The sequence below is a fragment of the Ochotona princeps genome, chromosome 10, assembly GCF_030435755.1.
Source record: "Ochotona princeps isolate mOchPri1 chromosome 10, mOchPri1.hap1, whole genome shotgun sequence".
Classification (NCBI taxonomy): domain Eukaryota; kingdom Metazoa; phylum Chordata; class Mammalia; order Lagomorpha; family Ochotonidae; genus Ochotona; species Ochotona princeps.
The window spans coordinates 60727065-60741094 of record NC_080841.1 but is presented as its reverse complement, the minus strand read 5'-3'; positions in this window follow the sequence as shown (position 1 = coordinate 60741094).

Here is a 14030-nt window from a genome sequence, read left to right as displayed (position 1 = left end):
TCCTGGGCCACATAACACTTGGACTGTTTTTTTTCCTCCTCTCTCCCAGACACACATGAGTCTGAAGGTGTGGTCAGGCCAGGCATATTCGAGACAGGAGGCAGGGGCCTGCCCATTTGCTCTTGAGAATGGTTGCTTACATGTGACTTTTGAATCTTGTCCTGTAGTTGGAGCTGACACTTTGAACCTTGGTAGGAGCTGGAGGCCTTTGTAGTCCCCATATCTGACTCCCTGAACATGGATGAAGAAGACATTACCTCACATGGGGCTTTAATGCAAGAAGGGTCTAGGTGAGGGAGAGAGAGGTTATGCAGGACAGGGTGGGGAGATCTTGAAGGAAGTGGAACGCTGCTCAATTTGAAAGCCAGTGACCTGACATTGGGAGGAGGCTCTGGTTGGGGTGGATGTGGGCCACAGCTGTGGCATGTCTGTTTCTACTGATTCCCACTCCACTACACCACCACCACCATCCCCAAATAACTGGACCAATTTTCTTAACTTTACATATTTGTTTTTGAGTGGGCTTCTCCCTTATTCTGTCCTGAGACCGTGGGCAAAAAAAACTCTCCATCTGGGGGAGAAGAAAAACTGTTTGAACCACACCAATGATATTTTTTTCGTTTGTAATACTTGAAATTTATTTTTTTATTGTTTTGATAGCAGATGTGCTATTTATTTATTTAATATGTACAAGGGAGTCAAGACAGAAAGCTGTATAGGTTGAGTTTAGTTGTTCATTGGTTTGGGGACCTTTTATGTGTGACCAATGATGACTTCTCTGTTCTCTGTATATTTGAATTAATGACCTGGGCTGAAGCTGTGCTCGCTTTCAAACAAGGAATGCCTTTCAGAAATTTGTATATTTTGCAGTTACCAGACCAATAAAATACTTGGTTGAAATACACTGATGAAGTGTACCTCGGATCTTTTTTTTGATAGAGTTGGGAGAGAGGTCTTTAGTCGACATTCACTTCATTTTCTTCCTTTCGACAGAATATGCACATCAGGCAAGAAGCTGGGTCCATGTTGGGATACTTGATGTTTTAGAATGGTTTTAGATTGATGGCAAACAGCAGCGAGTTCAGAGTGTTTGTGGCAAAACACAGTTCTTGGCATCCTTTGTTAGCGTGGCATGTCTGTTAGAGCGAGTGCGCTGGTGTTGCTGTGTGAGTTCTGGGCTTGCTGCTGTGTCTGCCACTCCAGCATCATACACAGTGATGCAGCCAATTTGATTCCTTTTGTCTCCCTCTCCCTGCCCCCAGTCGTTTCAAACAGCAGGGCTTTTGTTTCTACTTTTTAAATATTTACTTATTTGAAGGGTCAAGTGACAGAGCAGGAGAGACAGAGTAATCTTGCACCTGCTGTTTCACTCCCCAAATGGCCAGGGTTAGGCCAGACTGAAACTGGCAACCAGGAACTCCATTACAGTCTCCCACAAGGGGACTGAGTCCAAGTACTTCGACCCTCCTCCACTGCTTTCCCAAGCATTAACATGGAGCTGGATTGGAAGCAGAGCAGCCAGGACTCAAACCACTGCTCCTGTACATGACACCAGCGTTGCATGCAGGGAGTGGCTTAACTCACTGAACCACAACCCTGGCCCCAGCTGCAACTCTTGGGTAAGCATTGCATCACATGAGAGCCCTCAAATTGGTCTGACACAATGGTTCAATTGGCTAATCCTCTGCTTGCAAGCATCCACCTCCTGAATGGGTGCCAGTTTGTGTCTTGGCTGCTCCACTTCCCATCCAACTTCCTGCTTATGGCTTGGAAAAGCAGTAGAGGTTGGCCCAAAGCCTGGGAACCCTGCAACTATGTGGGAGATTTGGAGGAAGCTTCTGGTTCCTGGCTTTTTATTGGCTCATTTCTGGCATTGCATTCATTTGGGGAGTGAACCAACGGTGGAAGATCTTTGTCTCTCCTCTTCTCTGTAAACCTGCCTTTCAAGTAAAAATGAATGTCTTTTTTTTTTTCAGAGTCCTCAAGTGATAAGCATTATGAGGTGACATGTTTCACTGTAGGGTCCATTTACTTCTCACTGTTCCCCATCCCTTTTTAGTCCCTTCCAAAGCTTCAGAGGAAAAAAACTATTTAGTTGCTGTAGCTTCTCCACCCAGGTTGCCTAGTTTCTCTTTACATATCAGTCAAGGCTGAGGACTGAAAGAATGCAGACGTGTGGCTGTTTCACTTGGATTTTTTTCCCTCCAGGGTCCCTGCTGCTATACTCCAGAAATAGCCACGACTCAAAACGAGCCTTTGCTTCATCCCTTACATTTTCCCAACACTAGCTGTGAAGAGAACAGGCATCCATGGTGTGGTCTGGAAGCAACAGCACGGTGGTGTGTCAGCACTGTTGAACAGGTCGGTCCCCTGGGGGTGATTGCTAATCAGTGATGTTAAAGAGCAGTGGCCTTGACAGACACCAGCTTTGTCCCAAAATCTGGCCAGTCTCATGATACATACACAGGTACTGCCCTAAAAGAGGATGTATCTATATGTTAACGCCCTCAGGAGCTGCTGTTGCCGTGGAAATTGGCATGGTTCTATGGCCAGTGGTCATCTGTGTGACATCAGGCCAAGTGTGCAATCATTGATTAAATGTTGAGGAGTGAGTAACCGGGTGGATGGCTTTCAATTTATATTTTATGATGATTTTGCCCATGGAATTGCTTGCAAACCTTTCGAAGTATGCCGTTTCCCTTATGCGTATGATGAGCTTAAAGGCAAGCTAGTAGAAACCTAGTATCCTTTTTTTAAAATTACTTCTAAGCTTGACATTTTCTCATTCAAAACTAAATTTACCAGTGTTTCCCCCCCTGAAGTGGTTAACCAAGTCTTTCAATGCCATCTGTTAAATCAAGTAAAAATCATCCTTGCCACAGATATAAAAAATTGAAAGTGAGGCTGCTGGCAGAGAGAGCTGAGCCCAGGCCTGGAGGGGGAAACACCTGTTATGAGGATTTTATGCTCATTCTGGGCCCAGACCCAAAGACAGCACTACCTGCAACTCCGTCTTATTAGGAGGTCGCATTACTGTAGCAAACCTTTCTAACTGCCCACTCTCTGCACCACGTTCTTCTCATATCCACATGTCTCAGCAGAGCCTTCAGAGCTCATGCCTTCAACCTTCCGAGCTTCAAGTGCTAGTGACAAGGCATCAGGCTTTTGTGTTGGAGGACAGCATTCGAAGTTCATGAGCTTTGTCCTCTGAACAGCCCTGCTTATGCCAATCCTGGTTGGTCAGCCTTTTGACCTCCCAGTTGGGGCCCCAGTCAAATGGGATTATGTCTAAACTGTTAGAAGTCAGAGCCCATCAGTTTGAATTCAATGCTTCTTAATCAGAGTTGCAAATCACAATTGCCTGGGATGGTTTCCAAAATGCCTACTGTTCTGGTATCACTCTGGGAGGTTTGGAGGAGAGGATTGTGATTTTTTTTTAATTATTTATTATTTAACTTCATTAATTACATTGTATTATGTAACACAGTTACATAGATACTTGGGTTCTCCCCACCCCTCCCCAAACCCTCCCACCATGGTGGATTCCTCCACCTTGTTGCATAACCACAGCTCAAGTTCAGTTGAGATTTATAATTCAAGGCCTCCAGGCATTTAAATTTATGGTGCCCTACATGAGTTTTGGAAGATATCAGTCAAGAACCACTGGCCCAGATTGGCTACTCCAATGGCACCTCGAAATGTTTGTGGAAAAATGAAATGCAAGGACAAGTTCATTTTGATGCAAATGTTTTTCAAATACAGTGTGGTTTTTTGTACTGTGCATCCTTCAAGAAAAAGAGAGCCATTGTGTAGGCATGTATTTCAAAGATTGCTTGCACAGAAACAGACTTATCTTTTTTTTTCTAAAGATTTATTTATTTTATTACAAAGTCAGATATACACAGAGGAGGAGAGACAGAGAGGAAGATCTTCCGTCCGATCGATGATTCACTCCCCAAGTGAGCCGCAACGGGCCGATGCGCGCCAATCCGAAGCCGGGAACCAGGAACCTCTTCCGGGTCTCCCACGCGGGTGCAGGGTCCCAATGGGCCATCCTCAACTGCTTTCCCAGGCCACAAGCAGGGAACTGGATGGGAAGTGGAGCCGCCGGGATTAGAACCGGCACCCATATGGGATCCCGGGGCGTTCAAGGAGAGGACTTTAGCCACTAGGCCACGCTGCCGGGCCCCAGACTTATCTTTTCATTGCATTTTGCAGGAACATTTTGATTGCCTCCATGATGAGATGAAAATTAGAAGCAGGTTGGGGTAGGAAACAACTAAAAAGAAACATAATGGGGCTAAGACAAAAGCAAAGGGTCCCCCATATTAAAAAAAATAAACAAATGAATTCATGGCACTGTATTGCCAGTAAATGCTTAGACCTGGCGTCGGGATATGTTTGGAGGGTGAGAGAGGTACAGGCGATTTGTCAATTTTCAGTTTCTAGAGACACAAACTTTAGCAAGGGTAACTGTGCTGTGGCATCTGGGATTCACTGAGCCACCAGCAACTGCATTTGTTAAACTGGGCAGAGAAGTAGCAGGGCATGATTGAGAGAGCCAAGGTTTATCTGCCCAAGTCCTGGCTCCCTGGGAGAATCACAGGTGCAAGGGAGGGGAGGCAGCTAGCCTGCTGCAGTGTGTGACCCTGGTCATTCCATGCTCTGCAGGTGGATGCTTTGGGTTCCTTCTTGATCTGTGGACTTGGACAAGTTGTTGCGACTGTCTTTTAGCGTGTTCCTTCATTCATTAAATGACATATCCTATTACTAAGTTGTCCCATCAATTTATCATCTTCGTGTGAAAAATAGAACAAACCCTAGGTACATCTGATACAAGATAAAATACAGCCTTCAGCAGACAAAAATTCTTTTTACAAGGAAAATAATTGTGTAACTGACTTTCCAGGCTTATTCTGACAACTAAGTCTTATAAGTAAAAGGCTCTAGAGGGCAGAAAGTGGCCCTGAAGGGCTAGTTATTAATTGAATTGTGTGCTGGTATTTTCACTCAAGGTGGACCTTCTTATCCCCTTTTCATAGCTGTGGAGTAGAAACTATGAGAACTTAAGAAGTCTGCTTGATTTTTTTTTTTTAAATTTCAAAAGACTTACTTGTTGATTTGTAAGGGCAGAGCAACAGAGTCACACACAGACAGAATTTTCCATCTGCTGGTTCACTCCACAAATAGTTGCAACAGTTGGGCTGAGCCAAGCTGATGTAAGGAGCTAGAACAGCATCTGGGTCTCACACGTGGGTGGCAGGAAACCAAAAACTTGGGTCATCTTCTGTTGCTTTCCTAGGTACGTTAGCAGGGAGCTGCACCTGAGATGAAGGATTCCAGACTTGAACCAATGCTAACATACGATTAACCCACTGTGCCACAATGCTAGCTTCCATTCTTGCTTGATTTGGCCCAGCCAGAGCTGAGGATGAATTCCAGCTCTGTTAGGCTACCCATGCATGCCTTTAACCAAATCACAGGCTAAGACTGCACAGCCAGCCAGGTGCTCTGTGGGATGAGTCACCACACCACAGGAATGGAGGTGGAGAAGCACATTAATTAGCAAGCCTGCTTTTCTGTCCCTTGGGCTGTGAAGAACAGGTTTGCTGGAAGGGGTCTCATCGTAGTATGCACCTGCATGGTCTCTAAGGTAATGTGTTACTCCCGGCCCATTCCTACAGGGCTTCTAGACAAATATCCTCTGCTTACCCTCATTCTGGGGAACACGGAGATTTTTCAAAGTGTTTTCCTGCACAGATGCCTTTAAAGGAATGGGATTCCAGGTCCTCAACTTGCATGTCCCTATTTTTCTCAAGCAGCTACAACAGACTACTTACTTTTTCTTTTAAGATTTTTTTTAATTGGACAGTCAGAGAAGGAGAGACAGAGAGGAAGATCTTCTGTCTGATGATTCATTCGCTAGATGACCACAATGGCTGGAGCTGCAATGATCCGAAGCCAGGAGCTCTTCCGGGTCTCCCACACGGGTGCAGGGCCCAAGGCTTTGGGCCGTCCTCAACTGCTTTCCCAGACCACAAGCAGGGAGCTGGTTGGGAAGTGGGGCTGGCGGGATTAGAACCGGCGCCCGTATGGGATCCTGATGTGTTCAAGGGGAGGACTTTAGCCACCATGCCACTGCACTGGGCCCTACTTATATTTTCTATGGTGTTTCTCATTTCTACCCACCAAAACGGTGCATTGTCCCAGACTGGGAACCCTTCCAAGCACCAAAGGAGTCCCACGCTTTAAAAGCCCAGGGATTTCTGTCGCACTCTAAATTTTGGTTAAAGAGGACACTCAGTGATGTTGGAATGTTTCAGTTTAGGACAGTTTGAGCAGTACAAAGCAGAGCATTAGTTCTCAAACTTTTTAGTCTGAATACTCCTGTACACTCTTAAAAATATCATTTAGGATTTCAAATTCTTTTTGCTTATTATATTTGATATTAAAATTGCAAAATTTTAAAAAACTAATTGACATTTATTTTTTAAAAAAGCCAATAACTTCATTATATGGTATAAACAACTTCCGCTTTATGCAAAAAAGTGTAATTTCCCAAAAGAGGAAATGTTAAGATAATGGTTGTTGCTGGGCTGCAACACCCAACAAGAAGAACCAGAATGGGTGTGACTGGTTGAGCAAGGCCACTGTTCTTGTCAGGACAGGAGGTGGACAAAATCAACCTGGGCAGGGCCCAGTGCGGTGGCCTAGCGGCTAAAATTCTTGCCTTGAGTGCACCAGGATCCCATATGGGCGCCGGTTCTAATCCCAGCAGCCCAGCTTCCCTTCCAGCTCCCTGCTTGTGGTCTGGGAAAGCAGTCGAGGACGGCCCAAAGCCTTGGGACCATGCATTCACGTGGAAGACCTGGAGGAAGTTCTTGGCTTCTGGCTTCGGATCGGCGCAGCACCGGTTGTTGCGGCCACTTGGGGAGTGAATCATCGGATGGAAGATCTTCCTCTCTGTCTCTTTCTGTATATCTGACTTTGCAATAAAAATAAATGAATCTTAAAAAAAAAGTCAACGTGGGCCAACGACCCACTGGTGTGCGTGAGAACTGCCACTGGGAGAAGACTCGATGGAGGAGCTTGGGAAACTCCTTCATTGAGATGCAGTCCCTGCAGGTGAGAGCAAGAAGGAAGGCAGGGAGCAGCCCAGACTATGCCAGGTTATAGTACCTGTAAGCATACATGTTGGTCAGCTCTGGGGACAGACCAGTCGGCTAGCACATAACACCCACTGGCAGATCTGAGAACCAGGGCAGGGGGCAGGGAGCCAGATGAGGCTGCAACACCAGGCAGTTGACATTAGGACCAGGACAGCAATCAGGCTGGGCTGGGTTAGGCTACAGCACCAGTAGGAGTTGGAACAGACTAGACTAGGCCAGGTTGCACAGTAAGACTGCAGACGCTGAGGTGAGGTGAGTCATGCCAGCCTGGGCCCAGTGGGGGATGGGTCCGTGAGTCCCAGAGGCAGGGTGTCTGACAAGGCTCTGGTAGCCTGGCTCAGGTCCTGGGGCCCACCTACATGGTGGAGGCTGGGTTCCTAAGCCTCAGGGTCTGGGGAACTGATAGTGCCGGAGCCCAGCTCCAGCTGAGTTTGGAACTCGAGAAGGGTGCATGGATGAGGCACAAAGGGGAACGAAACGGACCACTACAATTCCAGGATCATAATGGACAATGCGAGAAAGCTGTCCCCTTTATTTATACAGAATCAATCACAAGCCCTAGCTCAGACTTTTGACATCATGGTCAAGTGGCTGTTTCCAAGGATAATTCTGCCGTGTGTTTCACCTAAAAACTCTAAAAGTTCCTGCTACAATTCTTATTCTACAACTCAATCTTCTATCACAAAGAACAGGAGAACTTAAAGACCAAGGAAAGAATGAAACCTTAAATGCAGGTCCCTTGATTAGCATAAGGTCTATGGGGACAGCCAAGACAATATGAATAATAGAAGGCCCTTTTGCAAAACGTTATTATTGACATTAACCTGCCCTGCCTGCAATGGAACAATACTCTTCACACCTTCGTGTCCCCCACATCCACTGCACGGACCCCAGCATGGTAGGGTTTGGGTTTCTTGGCCCAGATCCTGGGGCTCACCTTCTAGTTGGGTGCTGGTTTTGTGAACCTCGGGGCTGGGTGCTATGGTGGGGCTGGGTTTGTGAGCTCCAAGGGTCAGGGATTCAGTAGGACTCAGGTCATATGACCAGGTCCAGAGGCCCACCTTCTAGGTGGGTGTGGGGTTCATGAGCCGCAGGGGTGGGGGATTTGACGGGGCTCAGATTGCATGGCTTGGGTCATGGGGCCTGCCTGCGTGATAGGTTTATGAGCCCCAGGGGTGGGGGTTCCAGCAAGGTTTGGATCTCATGGCCCCGGCCTTGGGGCAAGCCTACTGGTTGGATGTCAGGTTTGTGAGCCCCAAGGGTGGGGGATCCAGCAGTGCTTGGGGCACCTAGTCTGGGTACTCTCCTGGAAGAACATGCCCTACTGGGCTCGGCCTGATAGCATAGTGGTTAAAGTTCTCGCCTTGCAAGCACCAGGATCCTATATGGACACCGGTTCTAATCCCAGTTGCTTCACTTCCCATCCAGCTTCCTGCTTGTGGCGTGGTAAAGCAGTTGAGGACTGCCCAAAGCCTTGGGACACTGTACCCGCATGGAAGACCCAGAAAAAACTCCTGGCTCCTAGCTTCGGAATGGCTCAGCTCCAGCCATTGCGGCCGCTTGGGAAGTAAGCCATTGGACAGAAGATCCTCCTCTCTGTCTCTCTTGTCTATATCCGCCTTTCCAATTAAAAAAAAAAAGAAAAAGAAAAGAAAAAAGAAAAAGAACATGCAATACTTTTTTTTTTAAGTTTTAACTTCACAACTTTTTTTAAACTTTATCTATTTTTATTATATTTTTGACAATCTTTACCTAGTTAATTAGGGTAAAAAGTTTCAAGGGCTACAGGAAAGTGGGTAAGACTATTATTTCCACATTGTTTCCTTCATGTATCTGAGGTAAAGGGGGATATTAAAGGAGAAGCCCCACGAGTCTCCCACCCACCCCAGGTTCCGGATGTGGAGCATGCTCTGAGGGTCTTGCTCAAGTGGTTTTGATGGTTCAACAGTTACGAATTGTTGCCAATCTCACCACTCCAAGCACGATGAGGTCGTTGAAGAATCCACTGACATTGTCCTTCATAGAGTCTCCGTTTGCCCAGTTTTTCGCTGCCAACATATAGCTGAGGTGGTTGATTGACTTGTTCTGTCCTCTGTCTTTTCATGGTTAGGGTTCTGGGTCCGGCAGGTCCGTCCGTCCTTCCTTCCTTCCTTTCTTCCTTCCTTCCTTCCTTCCTTCCTCCCTCCCTCCTTCCTTTCAAGATTTGTTTCATTTTTATTGGGAAGGCAGATTTACAGAGAGGAGGAGGGACACAAAGAAAAATCTGTCCACTAGTTCACTCCCCAATTAACCACAATGGCCAGAGCTAAGCTGATCTGAAGCCAGGACCCAGGAGCTTCTTCTGGATTTCCCACATGGGTACAGGGTTCCAAGGATTTGAGCCATCCTCTGCTGCTTTCCCAGGCCACAAGCAGGGAGCTGGCTGGGAAGTAGAGAAGTTGGGACATGAACTGGTGCCTATATGGGATTGTGACACATATAGGGTGAGGACTTTAGCCGCTGAGCCATTGCGCCAAGGCTCCTTTACCGCACCCCCATTCCTGGGATTTTCAAAATGCAAAAGTTTGGACTGGTGTTGTGGCACAGCACGTCAGTCAGTGGTTGTGACACTGGTATTCCATATTGGAGTGGTGGGTTGCGTCCTAGCTGTTCTGCTTCTGGTTTAGCCTTCCACTAATGCACCTGGGAAGGTGGTGGAAGATGGCTTAGGCACTTGAGCCCTTGCTACCCATGTGGGGTGCCAGGATGGTGCTATCGGTTCCCAGAAGCTAGTGTTGGCACAATAAATATGGACCTCTCTGTTGGCTCCAAGATTCAAGGGAAAAGCAACCCAAGGCTTTTTTTTCCTTTGTCATTAAATCTGAGACTACATCATTAAAAGATATGAATTTGGTAGTGACAAGTAGAGAGGGGACGAGGAAAGAAGTAAACCCATGGGAACTCTTCATTCTGTCTCTACCCCTCGCCCCGCCCCCCACTCCAGCATAGGCCCAAGTCATTCCCGCTGTGGATGGGACGGTCTCGTTGCCAAACCAACTGGAGGCTGACATTTCCTGTGGTGTCCCCCTAGGGGCCAGGACAATGTTCTTCTGGGACCTACTCTCTTCTAATTCACTTTGCAGGTCTCACAAGGAGGAAGGAAGGGGATGTGAGAAAAACAATTGTGTTGTCATAATTTCTTGAGCTTGCAAGTTAAAAGCATGTTGGCTCTTTCTTCCAAGTCTCATCCAGAGGCCTGAGTTATTTCAGCCTCCCTGGTGGCAGTAGTTGAATGAGGATGAGACCATCCGCTTGATTGCCAGGGCTGAGAATGCACCCCCACACAGGGCACACTAACTGAAGGTCTTTAGATGAGAACCAGAGGTTATTCTCCAAGGCAGCTTAACCACAACAAGCCCTAGAAATAACCAGGCTGGTCAACAAGGACAGGAAGCTCTGAAGACGATCTGCTCTGTGGATGGATTTGGTTGTTAACTATTTAGTAGACAAACCTTAAGCACGTTTTAGTTTGGACTGACAGCATGAGTGCATGACACAGGGAAGGTTGTATTGTGCAGGTGCTTTGGGCCAGGTCAAACTGTAACGCACACCTTAGCCCGGTTAAGAACATCGCCTTTCTCATGCAAGGGTAAGTTAGTCCTGCTGCAAGCAGATTACACGTGGACAAGTAATTCTTGGTCTTTAAAATCTGCAGCTTGCAAAGGATTAGGTGGGGGATAAGGAGTTGCAAGGGAAGCTAAGGACCAACTCATGCTGGACTGCTAACAAAGCACTCAGAGATGCTCTGTGCAGAAGTGAGAAAGGCTGGGGTAAATTTGGCGGAAGGGGTTCATATCATCATGTTGTAAAAGATGAAGGGAAAGTCACCTGTTTTTTTTTTTAATTTTAATTACATTTTATTTTATGACACAGTTTCATAGTCGCTGGGATTCCCCCAAGCCCTCCCCTGCGGTAGTACAGTTCAAATCCAGTCATGATTCCTTTATTGCAGGGATGTACCATGCATAGAGTCCAGCATCTTATTGTCCAGATAAATTCAACAGTTTCTTGGGGAGACCATCTCTGGTCTAAAAGCAGAGCTGGCAGAATATCATCCCGACCAATTAAAAGCCACAACATAGCATCAACAACAATTTACAATATTGTGGAATTAATTGACATGGTATTGAGTGACCAATATGTTAGAAAATGCAAGTTCTTAACCGCATCCTGTGAAAGTCACTTGTTCTTAGCAGAGAGAAGCATAAGTTCATTATAGCACCAGCTTTTGAGAGTCTTAAGCCTAGATTGCTCTACCCCTTTGCAGGTGAGGATGTTGAGGCAAGGAGTGGAAGCAATTTGAAGTGATGTTGTTCTCTTGTCAGTGAGATTTATTTCTCTCTCTCTCTCTCTCTCTCTCTCTCTCTCTCTCTCCACTCCAAACCTGCTGAAATCTTGGCCACACCTTCAAGAGGGTGGCACAAGCATTGCCCATCCATTTCCTAGCTGGTAAGAGACCGCCAATGGGAAACATCTTACCTGTAGGTTCCCACCCAACCAGGAGAGGTCAGGGAAGGCTTTTAGCCAAAGACCCTTCTTCAAACCTTTGGTGTCCCTCCCTCTGTCCTTTTGAGGGGCACCCCGCCTCCTGGCTCTCTTGGGAGGTGCTTTCCCCTTCCCTATTCTCTCCCCGCTTTCCTGGTCCCTTTGCAAATAAACTTTTCTGTCTGCAACCAGTTCCCGACTTTTTATTTCTGTATTAAGCTGAAGAAACAACCCACCGGGCTTTTCAGTAAAGAGCTGGGGCCGGTGATGTGGCACAATAGGTTAAGCTTCCGTCTGTGGTGCAAGCATCCCATATGGATGCTACTTTGAGTCCTGACTGCTCTAATTCCAATACAGCTCCTAGTTAGGCCTTGGAAATCAGTAGATGATGACTCAGGTTCTTGGCCTTGTGCACCCAATGAGGGACCCAGAGGAAATGCCTGGCTCCTGACTGCAGATTGGCCCAGGTTTGACAGGTTGTGGCCACTGGGGGAGTGAACCAATGGATGGAAGATTCTTCTCTCTGTCTCCTACTCTCTCTGTGACGCTTTCTTTTTTTTTTTTTTTTTTTTTTTTTTTTTTTTTTTTTTGTGACGCTTTCAAATAAAAAGAAATAAATCTTCAAAAAAAAAAAAAAAAGAATGCAGAGCTAAGTTGGCATGTCACCTGCATTTGGCATCTGTTTCCTAAGGAACGGGGACTAAAGCAGTCAGCACTGATACTGAGCCCACAGAACACAATCCTTTAATCCTGTTACTTGAGAACATCAGAGAGAAATGTCACATTTACAGGTTAGTGCTTCAGAATCCCCTGAAGATGACAGCAGCAGGCATCTGCCACCCAGAGGCTGGACTGGTTTTGTGTTCCCTGCTAATCTGGTTACAAAGACCTAGAATTGCAGCTAGCCCCAAACATAGCAAGAGGAGGGTTGATGCTGTTGTGGAAACAAGCCCGTGGTGGCCTTGGCTTAATTCAGGCACTGGGGGTGGAAACAAGATCCCTCCCGTCTCTTCTTTGATAGCTGGGAGCTTGTTTCCTGGTACTTGTGCATTATTAGACGCCCCGATGGCATCAGTATTGCTGTTGGGCGGAAAACTTGTTCAAGCTCCATGGTAGTCAGCAGGCTCAGCGAGCCGGAAAAGAGGCAGCATTTCTTTTATGTTTGGAGCCAAACCTTAATCTGAAATGGAAAGGCTTTGCATCTCAGACAGCCTGGCTGAATTGCTGAACAAAGCTCTCTTCTTGTGGGGAAGTGTGTAAAAACAACGAGGAGGAAACAGGCAGTGACATCCATCCACCCACCACTTTTTGGCTACTCCAGGCCAAGGCAAAACAAAGGAAGACACGTCCAGTTGGTTCAAGAGTTCAGCTCTTTCAGCAAGAGAGAAATCCCACCAGCCCCACTTCCCTTTCCCGGCCAGTCCCCACCCCTGTTGCCTTTCCACTTCTGGGATGTTTTGTCTTGCAGACCCTTTCAAACAGCTGCTCCGGGTCTTGACAGGAAAATCTCACAACAAATTCAGAGAACGTTTGAGGAAAAGGGCCCAAAGAGTAAGCAAAAGTAGTATCTGAATGCCTCCTGTGGGTTTTGGTCTTAGGACATTCATTGCTTTGGCTCCTCGTTACAGCTTTCTGAGCCAGTTATCTTTTCTCCTCATTGTATATAAAGAAAAAATTTAGGTGCTGAGATTCCAAATTCTGGCTATTTAAAAAATGTGCCCCCTGGGGCTAGCTTGGGAGTACATAGCAAGTAATCTTGTGTGCTGACATCCCATCACGGATGCCTTTTCTTATCTCAACTGCTCTGCTCCTGATCCAACTCCTTGCAGTGGTTTGGCTCAAGTCTTTGGGCTCCTGCACCTGCGTGGGAGACCTGAAGAAGGTCCTGGTTTTGGATTGATTCAGCTCTGACCATTGAGGCCAGATCTTGTAATTCTGCCTTTCTGTGCTTTCTGTGCTTTCTTTCTTTGCTTTCTTTTCGTTTGTTTTCTTTTCTTTTTTTAACTTCATTCATTTTTATTGGGAAGTCAGATATACAGAGAGGAGAGACAGAGAGGAAGATCTTCTGTCTGATGATTAACTCCCCAAGTGACCACAACAGCCGGTGTTGTGCCAATCCGAAGCCAGGAGCCAGGAGCCTCTTCCAGGTCTCCCATGCAGGTGCAGGGTCCCAATGCATTGGGCCGTCCTCAACTGCTTTCCTAGGCCACAAGCAGGGAGCTGGATGGGAAGTGGAGCCACTGGGATTAGAACTGGTGCCCATATGGGATCCCAGCACATTCAAGGCTAGGACTTTAGCCACTTGACTACCATGCAGGGCCCCAACTCTGCCTTTCT